Source organism: Pempheris klunzingeri, chromosome 3, assembly GCF_042242105.1.
Source record: "Pempheris klunzingeri isolate RE-2024b chromosome 3, fPemKlu1.hap1, whole genome shotgun sequence".
Taxonomy (NCBI): Eukaryota; Metazoa; Chordata; class Actinopteri; order Acropomatiformes; family Pempheridae; genus Pempheris; species Pempheris klunzingeri.
In genome coordinates this window covers 26,057,523-26,073,184 of record NC_092014.1, presented here as the reverse complement: position 1 = coordinate 26,073,184, position 15,662 = coordinate 26,057,523, and the positions used below count along the sequence as shown (strand labels likewise).

Here is a 15,662-nt window from a genome sequence, read left to right as displayed (position 1 = left end):
CAATTCCTGATGTTGCTGTTTGCTTCGGTGTGAGCATGAGAACACACCAGAAGACACATAAACACACGCGCGGGGCTCGAGCTCGCTCTCAGAGTAAGTAGCCTGCGTTGTCATCTCTCTGTGGGGATTTAAGTAAAGGAGAATATTCAGCTACAGATGTACTGGAGCTTTTCTCAGCCTTGTATGACATTGAGCTGTTGTTCAGAGGAAGAGTCTGAGAGGAAGAGAGAGCAGGCGATGTTTGATACAGTGTGAATATCACTGAGCAGATTTCTGTTTGAGGGGAATCAGTCAGTTTTCCCAGCGGAAAAACATGCACATGTAGAGGACAAAAGTTAGAAATGTTCTGCAGGAGATATGAATGTATGTGTTGTATGTGAGAGGAAAGAAGAGACAGGAGTGCTGCAGTGGATGTGTGTGTGTGAGGGAGGGACAGAGCGCTGCAGTGGATGTGTACGCATGCAGTGAGTGTGTGTGTATTTGTGTCTGAGTGTTTGTGTGGACAGAAAACAGGCTGAGTACCTGCTTAAGAGCCTGTGAGATGTGGAACAGAAGGGAAACGTGTCCCTGTGTGTGTGTATGAGAGAGCAGGAGGGTGTATCCACAGGGTGTTGTCAGGTCGGGCCACAGTTACAACTACAGCATGTGTGTTTCTCTGTGTGTGTGTGTGTGTGTGCATTTTTGTACACACACACACACACACACACACATACATATATATATATATATATATATATGTATATGCTCCAGTTCCAACTTAATTGGCCCAAATCTGCCATTCAATGAGGCTGGTTCCTTGCCCTCCATGTCCCCTCCTGGGAGAGAAGGAACATAAGTGACATATTAAACTAGCACTCTCTCACACACAGTCACACTCACACACACACACACACACACACACCTGCCCACTCACCTGCCTCCATGTGGGAACAACGCCAAGGGATGTGCAAAGTAATTAGGTCAACTCTGAATTGTTTAGAATCAGAATCAGAATCAGAATTACTTTAATAATCCCCAGGGGGAAACAGGTTTATAATGTACACAAACACACTCTTTCATGACACAATGTTTTATCTGCAAACCTGCTTTTTACCTGATGAAGTTGTGAGGATCAAAACTTTATTAAAAGTGTGAAGAGTGATCGTCGCTGTGCATTATTCTTTGTTTTATGATCTTACACATTCGTCAATAAGACAAACAAAATGTTTGAACCAGTTTTGTGGAAATCCATACAACAGCTGTTGAATTCATTCAGTCCAGTTCAATAATCTGTCCACAGGCATGCAGTAGAGCCACACTTTCCAATGTTTTGGTGGCATCTTGGCACTTGCACTCCACCCCACACCACAGACTATATCACTCATAGCTGCAGTAGTGGTCCAATAAAATGTCAAATGAAAGAAATTGAAGAACGCTTGCGGTGATTGGCTGTGAGGAAACCATAGAGGCATTTTTCCTCTATCTAGGTACAAAAAAGGTCAAATGTTTGACTGCTAAACTTCAATAGTACTTGGTATTGGGTTATTTCAGCCATTTCCTTACTGGTATTGAGTATCAATGTCTAGGCGTGATTTCACAAGAAACCAAAAATGCTGCTAGGAAAAAAGTATGAGGATCACCCAAGTCATGAGGCTTACTCTTCTAGGACCAACATTTTGTGAATTCATCCACAGGGGACCATAAAGGTCTGTACAAGATTTTATGGGATTTCATCCAATAACTGCTAAGATATTTCAGTCTGGACCAAAGTGGTAAACTGACCAACCAACTGACTAACCATCATTGCCCTCCCTATGGCCTCACTGCTAGCTTTGGGTGTAGCTCCTGAGTGTTTTTTTACGAAACTTTATTGAAAAATACTGCTCACAGTACCAGTGTTTACCACTGTATTCTGTAATACTGGTTGTCTTTGGTTTCTAAACTTGAATTGAAGATGCAGCAGAAACTTTGTGTTTCCACCAAACATGAAGCGAATATTTGCGTCACGTTACGAGTAAACACAATGACGGGAGAGCCGGCGCTGAGGCCTGGGGCTAGTGTGTATGCTAAATTGCTTTACAGAAAAGTACAACCGGCCATCAGAATCATGTAACACATACATTTTCAGAACTCAACAGGTAGTACGACTGTCTTGCTGGCTTTTCTCCAGCTCTCTCCTCTTCTGTTCGTTGTTCATCATTCATTGCTCGCTGTGAAAGTTAGACCCTGCCTATTAAACAGAAACGTCTTTCAAACTGATCCCAATCTGTCAAGCAGTTCTTCTGTTATAAAGTAGTTGTCCTCAAATTCATGCTGCAATACCCTAATGACATCATCAGGGTTATTTTTCAGAGGTGTCCTTCTAATTTAAATCCAGTTTAGGGATCTAAACTGAGCAGAGGGTGCTGCTTTAAAGCATACAGCAGCTGCATCACGGCTGCAGACGTAACTCTAGATAAAAAAAATAAATTAGACATCTGTTGTATTTAAATGGGAATACAATTATTAGGAAAATGAAAGTAAATCTTTGCCTTTGAATGAACTTTGCTGCAACGACTGGACATTATCAAGCGAAATCAAGAAATTGAGGGCCAGCTAGCCCACCAGTGTGGCTGTGATGCTATCAAATGCCCTCATGGTAATAACAAACAAATTGGCACTCATTTGTAGTGAGAACTGTTTGGTTAACATGATTCATCTCTGCATAAATCCTTACTGGCAAAGATATTGTTTTGAGTGTTGCTACTGCAGCAAAAACATTACATAATATAACATATAAATAAGTTGGAATTACATAAGCAAGCACAGAGAAGCAGCAACTTTTTCTTGGATCAGTGGCTGGGGACTGAGAGCTGGCGGATGATGGAAGAAAACAGACTGAAAGAAGAGAATCAAAGAGATGATTCAGCAACTGAGTGAAAGCCAAGCAGAAGCCATGTGGCCGCAAAGCTCACGATGACAAGGCAAAGACAGAAGAGACTTCAAATGCAAGCAGAAGAAAAAGAGCCAGGTTCTCTTCGGATAGATGAGCTTCATGCTGCGACACTGACAGAACATGAGAGGAGAGAAATAAAAGATTGACACAAAGGTCACTAAATCTTACCAACAGATATTGTTCTGTGCGTCCAAAACCAAATATATCTTATGGTTCTGTCCCATAGAGCTCCATGGGTTTCCAAAACTATTAACAACACATCAGTAGAGTCACTATGCACCAGTGGGTGACATGTTCCTTCAATACAAATCTGAAAATAATCCATACGTTTGCCAAAAACTAGAGTGCCCCGCTGTTTAATTAAATTATTTTGTCTTTTTAAAAAATACTTAAAATATTTTTGACTTGTTCTTAAACATTTGCATCTTCAGGAACCAGTGGGGTTGGGGCTTGGTACCACAGACCAGCAAGGGAAGTCAAAACGTATGACCATTTGAGACTCTAATTAATTAATTAATTAATCTAATTAATAGCTCCTTATGCACAGCAGTGACTGTAACAGAAACAGGTGATCTCTAGCAGGACCACAACATGATTTTAACTGTGAATGGATTTCACATTAGAATCAAAGGGACTGAAATCCTGAAAATAAAGAGAAACACTTCATTTTGCAGTTGTCCTTTAGGGAAAAAGAAGTGTTTTAATACTCTGCAACAAAATATAACCTAATGAACCACAGACAACACATGGGGTAAAGGACAATTGACTCCTTGGCAGTTTCTTCCAGACCCCCTTACCAATTACTGCACTGATGTCACATGGAAAGACAACTTGAACACTGCAAAAATCACTTGATTCATTTAAAATCCTTCTTCTGGTCTTCCCTCGTGTGCACATCTCCCCTAAGGGACTCTTCTGTTCTCTACTCCACTCAGCTGGGCCTAAAACTGACCTTTACACTGATGAACAAGCAGAGGAATCTCCTTATGAAGGTATACACCACCATTCAAGACACATTTTGTCATGTACTAACTTGGAAGTATATGTTTTGCAGCGTAGAGCACTCTTATGGTATAAATGGCTTACATGCTTGATCACCAAGAGACAGAAGAAACGTTACAACACGAAACATCTAGTAGGAAACCAAGACGAGGAGGAGTGAAACAGGAACCAAAAAATTAGATATTATATTATAATATCCATGATATGCCTTTCACTTGTCACATTTTCCCTTGTCATATCAGGAAAATTCATGTAATCAATTAATATGTAGTAATTGATAACATCAAACCTACGGTGAGGTTTACAATGATGTATCTATTTTGTAATTCTAAATGCCTGCTGGGTCTGATTCTGATAGAATGTTGTTATGTTATTGTATTGTAAGTATTATATTATTTTTCTCTGATTTCTGAGGCGCTCATATGCGGTCTTCACTCTGAGAAACACTACCGCTTCTGCCCAAAGTTACCACCAAAATCAATACAAAATCAAGGTTACATGTAGAATTCCATTCCAGGATCCTGGTATTGTGTATGCTCACTGCTATGATGTACACTGGAATGAAACTGAACTGTCGTTAATGTGATTTATTACACGGCTTTGTTGAATACTCATTTTTGACTGGTCGATTCCAGCTTCTGCAGTCTGTTATTTCTATATAGTACACATAAATAGTACATAGTATATAGTACATTGCTATGTGTAACAGACCATTCCTATGAACGAAATACTGATAGCAATAAAAACAAAAAAATATTTTTAAATCAATAAAATAAATCAATATTTTATGTCAATTATAGATTTCTTCAGCACAAAGCCGTGTAATAAGTGAGATAATGTACAGTGAGCAGCAGTTATTACTGCAAAATGAATCCCTTAAGGATGACCCTCATGTCTGGGTCCTGCATAACCCTGATGGGTTTCACTTTGCAATAATGACCAGCTTGATGTACATTATCCCTTACTAGTTACACCTGTCCTCTTTTTGCCATGACTACCGTCTGCTTTGAAAAAGGAGGATTGAATCAGGGCTTATTTCGAACTCTTCTCACAAGAAAAACAACAGCAATTATTGCCTAGAATGACCTATGTTTATGTTAACCATGTGAATTATGACCATTGTCCGTTAGAAACAAAGGTGTGCAGCTTTTATACCATGTGAGTCTTGGTTTAACCAATGGTTTTCTAATCTTTTCTAACCCTGCTTTTGTCAGTATTATTTTTAATTTAGATTACATCAAATTTGACATAGATCAAAGGTGTCATAGTAATACACCTACACATAAATATCACCCAACTCTGTAGTCCCCACTGAACACTTTTGCATCAGTTAACCGCTTTGATTTTATGTCCTGTATTATTTGTTTTCATTGAAAAAGCCCTGATAAACCCACCGTACTATCCAAGACAGAGGGCAGACAAAGTTAGTGTAAACACAAACAGAACTAAAAGAGGGGTGAATATAGGATTTATATTCATTAGAAGGTGAGAGAGATTACTCTAAATCAATTCTAATGTTGCTCCACATTTGCTGGATGTGTAAATAAGCAACTGTCTGCTGAGGAGTTCAGCATTGCAACTTAAAGACAATATGTCCGTGTTGTGTTCACTGCTGTATCTGCTGCACCTAAAGGGCCAAAAAAAATCAGTGAATGTAGGTTTGACCAAAGTGGTAGCAGACAGTCAGTTTTATAGTCATATAAACCATGTTTGTGCGAGTGGTAATCAGACAATCATCAGACAAGAATGTCAGTATTGAACAAATGTAAAAAAAACCCTAGAATAGGTTCAATGGCATTTATCAAATCTTGCTTTCAATATCAATCAGATCATAAAATGCTCATATGTCGTCCTTTTTATTAATAAAGAGAACATGAAAACAGAAGCGGGCCTTCCCTGTTCCACTGGTAGTTCAAGTCTCTTCTACCACATTGGTTGCCAGTTTTGCTCGCTTGTTCTTGAAAATCTTGGTGGAAAACACTCGTGTCTAGCCTCAAATTGCACTTCGTCTATTAAGAGGTAAACAGCAGCGTGGCAGCTCCACAGAGATGAAAGAGGAAAACACCAAGAGACCTGCAAGTACAGGATGGAGTCAGGCAGATGTAGATGAAACCCCTCACAAAAACAGACTTTCCTTCAAGGACTCCTGCCCACTACCTTGGGGGATTCTCGACTGCTGCCAGCACACACACACACACATTACTACACTCAAACATGCATATTCACCTGTACATGAGCACGCAGTATTCCTAATGCATCAAAGAGTTCTACCTTCATTCAGGAAGCACTGTGTTCTTTCTTTACCCTCTGTGTCGCTCTGTATGATGTGATGTGTGTCCCTTTAATCTCCATCCAGCTGAAAACCACCACAGGGCCAGGTATACTGTAGGTTTTCCAAGAGGGAGGTATAGACAGACAAACAGACTTTCAGCTCACGAAGAGCTTGGGACCACATAAAACACTGTTTGATGTTAAACCACGTAGTGCAAAATCAGCTGGAGGAAACCCCTGGGATAAAGGGGACTGAAAGCACTTTGTCTCTTCTTTCTCTTGGAAGTCACCCATCTGAGCGAACTGGAGATGTTTTGGTCCACAGAAAAAGGAAAGTGCAAATGTGCACCCAGTGCCACCCTGTGAGTCTGACCTGCCAAACAACTTGAATATTAAGCCAGTTTCCCTCATAGTTCGCAGTAAATAACTGGGATAACCTTAACCTAGTGATTTTCACTTTTCACACAGGCAGCTGTCTTCAGGAACATTTCCGTCTTGTGCCTTTTCACATATGCCATGGCAATGTCAGTATAAATGGGGATAAGGACAGTCCAGCAGATGGTGGGAATGGAACATTTATGTATGCTAACCACCAAAAGAAGATGGGGCGAGGCTGGGTGTACGCTCCTTTATTTCTGAATTGTACGGTCCTTTATATCTGAATCTGTCCAGTTTCCAGCCAATCTTGAAAAAAGATTGGTGCTTGGACCCAATGGACATAACCCTTTACACGCCTGTGTCTGCAGGGTTTCATTCACAACTCAGCCATATGGTAATTTTCTCTCAAAAGTCCTGAGCTGGGAAATTGGTGGCACGGACTTTCCTGAATATTACCCCGGCTCCCATTCACACATGACCCCATGCAGTAAATATTCCTGAACATTTCAGGGGTAGACTGCATGTGTGAAAGAGGGTCTACTGCACTGCAAGGGCTTGGGTTTAGCTACATAAGAAGCACCATAAATACAGCTTCCAGACTCGCCTTAGACTTCTTTCATTCTCCTGACACTTGAACTTGCCCTGGTTGACTTCAAATCTAACTTTAACTTGTGTTATTTGACTCATGACTTCACTGGAACTGGTGCTGTTTGGACTTTGATTTCACTTAAACCCTACTTGAATGTGCTCCAGGAAACACAAAGCTAACTCTGGATGAGATGGATGTTAATCCCAAAGAAAGACTGATTACAAAATATCTTTTCTAAATTCAACCTCCCAAAGGATTATTTTCTTTAAGGTCTACCCTGTGTCTCCACATTGTTGCTGTGTCTCTTCAAAGAGCTGAAAACATTCCTCAGCCTGCTGCAGACGCCTCTGCAAACACTTTTTCTATCTCCGGAGCTTGTTGACTCCAATCAAAAGAATATGAATACTTTTCTCCTCTCTATACAAGCAGCCATGGCCCTCACCCTGTTTTGCTCACTACCCTTTGTTTGGCTTTGCTGCAGGTCTTCTGATAGAAACGTCTCAAGGGCAGCCACGCTTTTTGGCATCGCTTCATTTATTCTGGTCAGAATTTTTCTTTGGTTCTTGTTCCATGCTTTCACATTTTTTTGCATGGTGTATTGCAGTGATAGAGGGCTGATGTCACTGCTACTTATGTCAAAGCCAACGATGCACATTTCTACAACTTCTCCCCCACGTTTTCTGTTTTTTTTTTTTTTATTTAACTCTCACTTTGGGCCTTGGGGGGAGGAAAGGGTGGGGGGTGTTTGGGGAGTTGGTTGTCCCTATATAAGACTAAGATTTCAGTAAAAAAAATTATTATCTTAAAAAGCAGCAAATCAGTTTAAAAATGAACAGAATCACCATCTCTATCATGCTCACTGTTTTGTTTAAACCATGAATGTGAATTCTCTGTGATAAGCCAAATGAAGACATTTACAGTGTTGATAAAGTTCTAGTTTTTTATTAAAGCCATAGTTTTATAACAACTCATTATGACTGTAACATCTAATGGATGTCAAAGGAGTGACAACCAGCCCCAAGCAGTGAGACAACCTGCCCCACTTAACCCCTTGACAAAGGTTTTATGTTAGATACCACTTGTCTTTAGCAAGAAACTGCACTAAAATTAGAGCTGTTACCTTCCTCATTCACTAAGTGTTATGAAAAGCCTAATCTAATAACATTTATTACAAAAACTGTAAAAAAAAGTGACAGAAAAAAAACAAAACCAAAACCAAAATGTTCAACAACGAATGAAACCCAGGAAAAAGACAGGACAATTATAACGCTGAGAAAATATTTAAACAAGTTGAAGCTGAACCAAAACAGCTTTTCTTCAAAAAGAAAGAGGGAGAGAATGGTGGAGACAGAAATGCTTAAAGGGGAACAGTGGCAGAGCTATCAGAGGAGGACAGCAGGATTGCTGCCCTCTGTCAGTCTCTAGGCTTTAAATTACGAAAAAGCAAAAATGTCCACCCAAGTTTCGACTGCTCAGGGCCTCTGACACTCAGAGAGTGAAAGGGGAGATGGAAGAGAAAATGAAGTGATTGCAGATGGGAAAACTGTGGCACAAACAGAGAATTGAGAGGTGGAAGAAGCTGTTGGAGCTGTTGTCAGTTCGTTATTGCCCAGTGAGGTTCATGATTAGAACAGAGATCCCATCAAGTCTACTAGAGAGATCAGCTATCAAAATCACTGCTAATAATTTGTTAAAAATGCTAAAATGCTCAAGGTTATCGCTGTTGAAAATGTAGAGGTAGAGATAGAAATTTACTTCAGGTAGAGAGTTTGAAACCATTGCTCTGACAGCTAATTATTCCAAAACTCCAATAACCCCTCAGAAAATGTCACATTGGACCGAAGGTCATAAATAATAACTAATATCAAAGATGTTTGATTTTGTTGGAAAAGCCAAGGTGACAAAAGACTGTGAGCTATTAAGACAGCTCCCACTGACTTTTTGATCAGCCTACATCTAACGACTTGGGTGATGGGGGTGCATGATTTTATTTTTACATTGGAAATTTGCCGGCAACTGCAAAATTGCTTGAAATGTTATTTGCTATAAGGCCTGAAAGGTCGCCTTTTAAGGCTAGGTGGGGAGAGTGGGGATCGTCAGAGCAATGGGCGTTTTTTGGATAATGGGGTGTTGCACAAATGGGTGAAGTGAGGTTTGATAATCCATCTTGGGAAAAATGCAACTAAGTGCAATGTAAACACACGTCATCATTCAATCATGCCATTGAGGTGAAGAATTGCAACAGATAAATGTGGTTAAAAATCACACTTAAAGGCCAAATTAAAAAATGTCTATAGAAATATATTACCTAAAATACAGGTCTTTTCACATATAGTACAATATTATATATTGCACAGAGTCCTGCACTGTGCACAAACCTCTGACGTAGGCCTAATGTGTGGTCTCCACCAGCTGATCCTCTGACCCCACCTGCTGATCAATACTGCCCCATCTGACCACTTCTATTTGTGGCCACCTTCCCTGCAGAGTCAGCCCCCTTCCCCCCTGCCCCTCGCTGGGACTGGCCTGGCACAGTGGTGTCCGCTGCCAAGTCTGACTCATTTAAAGAGAGACACTCAGCGACAACACATTATACAAAATATGGCCTGTGATCGTCTGTGTTTGCTGCTCCCACATGCAGCTGTGTGAGAACAGCTCACTGTATAAATCAACATAAAGCACACAACACACACATATTAACAGATGACCAGCACTCTGAGGCAGATCAGGGACATTAATAATTTATTTACAAGACTGCCAGTGTAAAAAGCTGAGTGACCCAAAAATGTAATGAGAACAGTATATAAAAAGAGGCAGTGCGACCCAAATCCAGTTTAAAAATGGGGAGAGTACATAAAAAGATACAGTTAATCTGACAGTGTCTTGGCCCAGACTAAAACAGCTGCACTTTTAAAAGCACACGAAAATTACAGCACATGCTCACTTCCTGACATACAAAAATATACTCTCTCCGTCATCTTCACACACACAAATATGCACAAACACACATATGAAGGGTGTTTTGGGGGTCTTCTGTAGTTGCTGGTCTTCAGAATTTTTGGCATCCTGCATCATTTGCAACCTGAAACAAAAGAAGAGGAGACAAGGAACAGACCTTATAATGCAATAAATGAAACACACAACCTGTTCATGTGTCTACAGCGTTCAAAGACACTGAAGAACCACAATGCAAAACTTTAAAACTTTAAAGTCACTGATGGTCACCTGAAAATGTTATGTATCAACCAGCTCAAATAGCTTAAAACACAAGAGACACACAGAGTCCGGCCTGGGTCCATATTTATCTCTGAGTCACTCACAGAAATCATGCTGACTAAAACACTCCTACATCAGAGTGGGACTTGAGAGTTATTTCAGAAGCATCCAGTCGTTACTCTCAGCAAGGAGAGCTCCTACTGAGTGTGACATCAGTGTTTTACAACATATGTTTAACTTCTCTAAAGGTTATGGTTGCAAATATTAGACAGTGGTGAAATTTTAAATGTACTTTATAATGTGTGTTATGTGTATAGGTAAGTGAATTAGGTAGCCTACCAAATACAGGATGCCAAAAATAATTATATAAGATATGTAAAAAAAAAAGATTATATAGTAGACTGTGAACAAACACACTCCTGGGACTGAAAAAGCTGGATTTAACATTAAGTTAATCAAAATTGGTAATTTGACTAAGCTCAGTGAAATCAGCCCCAACCAACCACAACGTTTTACAGTTCTTATATTGTGCTGCATCTTATATCACATATTGTACAGGCACATGCTACAAGCCCTCCACGGAGAACATGGAACCCCCTCTTCCACTGTCCGATTCCGCTTTTAGCTACACCCTGTCTTAACTTAGATGACCTACATGAGAGTAAAATGTATTATTTCTGTAATGTCACACACTCTTGGGAAATGCACCATAACAACATGAACATATATTATTGCAGTGCATCTTCTTCTCTCAAATGTTACAGCCCTGCTATTATTTCAATTCAGTTCAATTCAATTCAATTCAATTCAATCGTTTTATTGTCACATGTACAGATAAAAACCAGTTTCAACGCATTGCATTTTGCCTGCTACAGTGAAGTGCAACATTGTGAGAATAGGAGTTCCTGCAGGAACACAGAGATAAGTTCTCTTCTGCATCTGCCAGAGACCATCACCTGGCAACTCCTGACATATTAGCAGAGATAAGAGCCAAAGTTAAGAAAGCTGATAAAACGCTCATAGTTCTAAAAGAAGGACCAACAGTGCTCAAAGAACTTTTGCCCAGTTACAAGTGATTTCCTACTTTAAGGAGCTTGATAAATATGGGTCCAGACTGGCTACTGAGAAAGCATCCGGATCTGATGAAATAGAAGATGTATTTCAACTTATAGTTCAGATTGCATCATCATCAACACAGTACTGAACACATAATACTGTCATGCCACAGTTATTTCTGTGCTGGAACAGTAAAAACTGGAGCCTAACAGCGAGGTCCATTAGCAGTCTCCCAAACTGTGGGGGCCTCAGCCTGCCTCCCTGGTCCAGTTAGTTTGGGCCTTACAGCAACACAACACAAAGCAATTTGCTCTGAATAGCCACCCAGGACATTTTCAGTGCATTACAGAAGCAATCAGCATCAGCAAGTGAACTGGAGGACAGCGACTCTGAGTGACAGAGCAGCAGAGAGAAAATAGAGTCAGGAATTGTGTGGGAACGACGGATAAAGAAAAAGAAAAAACAGAGTGAGGCAGATGGAGAACGAGATGGAGAGCTGTTATCATGTTACAGACGGCTGCAGTGCTGGTCGAGGTGCTCAATGGGTAATAAAAGAACAGCATAACACGGTTGTAATGGCAAGAGAGCGGACATTACCTAAGGCTGACTCAGGGTCAGTGTAAGTGTAAAAGAAGATGAGGGCCTCACTATGGCCACAGCAGCTGGGGTAGGCCTCCGTGGACCTGATGTTAATATACTGCAGGACATATTAGTTATTAGATACGGACACATTATGTCATGACTGGTGATTATGGAGAGGTATTATTAGTTCTGTTGGTGGGGTTTTATGTGCATGTGTGTTTGATGACTCAAATAGTCTGTCCTGACAGAGCAGCACATGAAACAGCAGGACTTGTTTCTGCCATTTTTATCATGTGTTGGCTCTGTATTACATCACCATAATGAGAACTGTTTTGTCTGGTCTTGTATTGCAATGCAGCTCAGTCGGTATATCACTGTCCTCACAATACCAGGATAAAAAAAATCATTCTGGTTTACCACAAGTTGAGTCCTATCTTTGTGGTCATTGTTTCTATCAGTAAATTTGCCATTGTACTCACCAAGTATATGACTGACAATCATCAGTACCAAGTCATAAGAAACCAGAATAATTCTTTATGGCCTTGCTGTAGCTGTAGCTGCTGCCAAACATGTTTCAGAAACAATCAAGGATGGCATAGATGGATTTCTTGACAGCACACAATTGAACTTCTTTCATAGCTGGTTTCCCCAAACACATCCTGGTGTTACAGAATAAAGACACTGCAGCTGATCTGACAAAAGCAGGATATGAATTGATATGATATGATATGACCCCGACAATGAATGTAGATCACAGAAAAAGAAAAAGAGGAACTGCATTTCTTGTTTCCTACTCACTAAGTAATAATAGATGTAAAGTTGCTCAGGCATGTTATACTGTAATTCATGTGTAGCACAGACAAGGACAGACTGATAGACAGACTGATAGTGAACAGTGTCATCTGGTCCTTCCTAAAATACAAACACTACTAATAAAAGTATCCTCACTGTTGCGTGTGGCCTCATTCTTCTCACATGTGCTTGCGGCGACACATTTTGACATTGCAAGTGTTGCTATTAAAAGCGTATTGTTGAAAGGACAAACGATGAGTTTTGGAACCAACGCCTTCAAAGTGAACAGAGGGGCTTTGATGGCTTATGACTCAGGCAATTAGAGTTGGGGAGTGTTACTCTAATAGGTTATTATGCATCGTTTCTAATTAGATATAAGAAATGATGATAAATGAGGGGATATTACAGGCATGCAGCTTTAATTATAGACAGAAAACATTTTAATTTCTATAAATATATTATCTATTTACAAACACACACATGAATATTACTTACTTAGAGGAGTTTTTTCAGTCTTAATTTAGGACTACAGCCAGTTTTGTGTCATCTGGCTGGCCATGGTGAGCCTCAGACAGTAGCCTTGGGTATTTTGCTTCAGTCCTCCTTATTCTACTGTCAGACACACCATAAGCTGTGTGTCAAGCAACATTGTACCATTCTTAAAAAATGAGAGCTTCTAGTTCTTTGAAGGGTAAATAATGCAGAAATCTAGTACCTAAGTATTGATGTTGTAGCTACAGGTAAAGTCCTAAATAAAATAGATACCCAGAATAAATAGGTTATAGGAAAGTAACAAGCTGCTGTGCCACATTGTCCTGGTTCCCCTTCATGCTAATTTGATCATCTTCATCCTGCAGCTTTGCTATGGTTCGTTCATTTGTAAAATACAAAATGGAGCCAAGTATGAGAGCAACAACATACAGGCACTAAATGTTCTGTGCCTCATTCATTTCCAAAAGAACAATCAATATGAGTACCAAGAGTTGAGAAGTTCAGTAAATGAATAACTATCTCCGAGCCTTGACTGGAATTTCATCATCACACTTGGCGACATTCTCTCTGATAAATATGATATGTGGGGCCCCACAGGGATCCAGTCATAGACCACTTTTGTTCACCTCATACTAGTGCAGACAAAAAATGAACGAGGACATTTTTTGATTTTGGTATGTACTGGGTCTACACCTTCTTGGATTTTATATATTATAATGATGTTTGGTGCGGCGCGTTTACTTCCTGTGCTGTGGCAGCAGTCACCTCAACGCGCACTTATCTTAATCCAAATCCAGTGCTTTATTTTCTGGTCCCTATGCTACCTCCACCGCTGCACCACACCGTGGTGCATACAGATGAAGCAGCAGCAGCTCCTTCAAACTTAATAACAGTTTTAATCAGATTTTTTTTTTCACGTTACTGTTGAAATACATGAAACCTGTTTGTTGTCATGGCCAGTTCCCCTTGTGCTCCTGGGTCTCCTGTGCATCTCTGCTTGTTTCTCTGTGTGTGTGTGTGTGTGTGTGTGCGCATGTGTGTTTGTATGTATATGTTTGTGCAGTGGATGTGGTGCTCCAGTCATTCAGCCTACACGTGAAACCTGTATACTCAGATGACTGTAAAATAACATTAGCACATTAGTTACAATTTCTTTCATGGTTCTGAAATTAAACTGGCAATTTAATATATAGGCCTGGGTTTTGTTTTGTGTTAAGCTAACAGTCAGGTAGTTCACAGGAGAGAAGCTGTGTCAAAGTTAAAAAATGCTATTAAACAATACAATTCAAATTTAAATATGCTGCCATTGTGTTGATTCTACGCAAATTTTTTGATTTCACATTTAAATATCCATTATTTCAAACTTCAGTCTTAAAAATGTGATTGATTTCGATAAATTACAGCAAATTGTGTGATAAATTATTTATTTTTTGTCAATGACTGTCAGCCCCAATATATTATCGAGCTAAATGCTAGCAGTCTAAATGGAATAGCATTATAGTATTTATTCCAAAGTCACTTCAACTTTGTTTGACAAAGTTTAACTTGCTGTGAGCAGTGCTAGTAGAGACTGAGTGACTGTTTTCCCATCAGGGGTTACCATACTTCTATGCACCCACTGCTAAGATCATTCAACACTACGAACCTGAATCTCAGCTCAACCTGATTCGGCTCGGCTGCTGCTGATACTAGTTCTCTTCTTGCTCTCCTGCAGCTCATTCAGTTATCTTCAGTATTCAGAATTCAATTCAAGATCCAGCTTCTTATGTTCAAACCTCTTAATGGCCTTGCTCCACTAAACATATCAGAAATGCACTCAGCAGAGCTCTCAGGTCTCAAGGTACTAATTTCCTTTGTCTTCTCAGAGTTCTCTCCAAACCGATGGGAGCATTTAGGGCCATGCATGCAGCAACTTGTACCAGTGCTGTTAAACTACTTATTATGTCTTACATTTTCCCCAAGAAGGCAGTTTTGAATGCTTAAACTATTTGAGAGCATCCTTTTTTCAATCTTTTTCATGAAGGGTTCGAGCTCCTCTGTGGACAAACATTAAAACTATAATGGGCTAGTTTTTGTGCACATTATAAGGGCTTACCAGTTTCACGGTGTACCATGGTATGAACTGAACTGATAGTTATCATACAGTGTAAATTAGCTCATCTATGGTAATAAATACAATCCAGAGAACCCCCCCCCTGCATACAGAGCTCCTTTGCTCCTCGACCACTCGTCATCTTTTGTCACATGCATCCAGCAGAGACAAGCAAAGCTGATGTCGCCAATCTACATCCCCTGAAAAATAAATTAAAATCAGCAGTGTGGGACTTACTTTACAAAAAATGATTGGGTTGTTGTCCTGGAGGACAGATA

At 40.0% G+C, this 15,662-nt stretch overlaps 1 protein-coding gene across 3 annotated transcripts in view; it reads right to left on the bottom strand.

Annotated features, from left to right (window-relative positions):
• Window positions 1-9,905: 9,905 nt before the first annotated feature.
• Window positions 9,906-15,662, bottom strand: part of LOC139199040 (endonuclease V-like) — a 70,181-nt gene continuing 64,424 nt past the window's right edge. For all 3 annotated transcript variants that reach the window (XM_070828048.1, XM_070828047.1, XM_070828046.1), the window contains one exon: window positions 9,906-10,236. The gene's annotated coding sequence lies outside the window, so the exon portion shown is untranslated. The remainder of the gene's footprint in view (window positions 10,237-15,662) is intronic.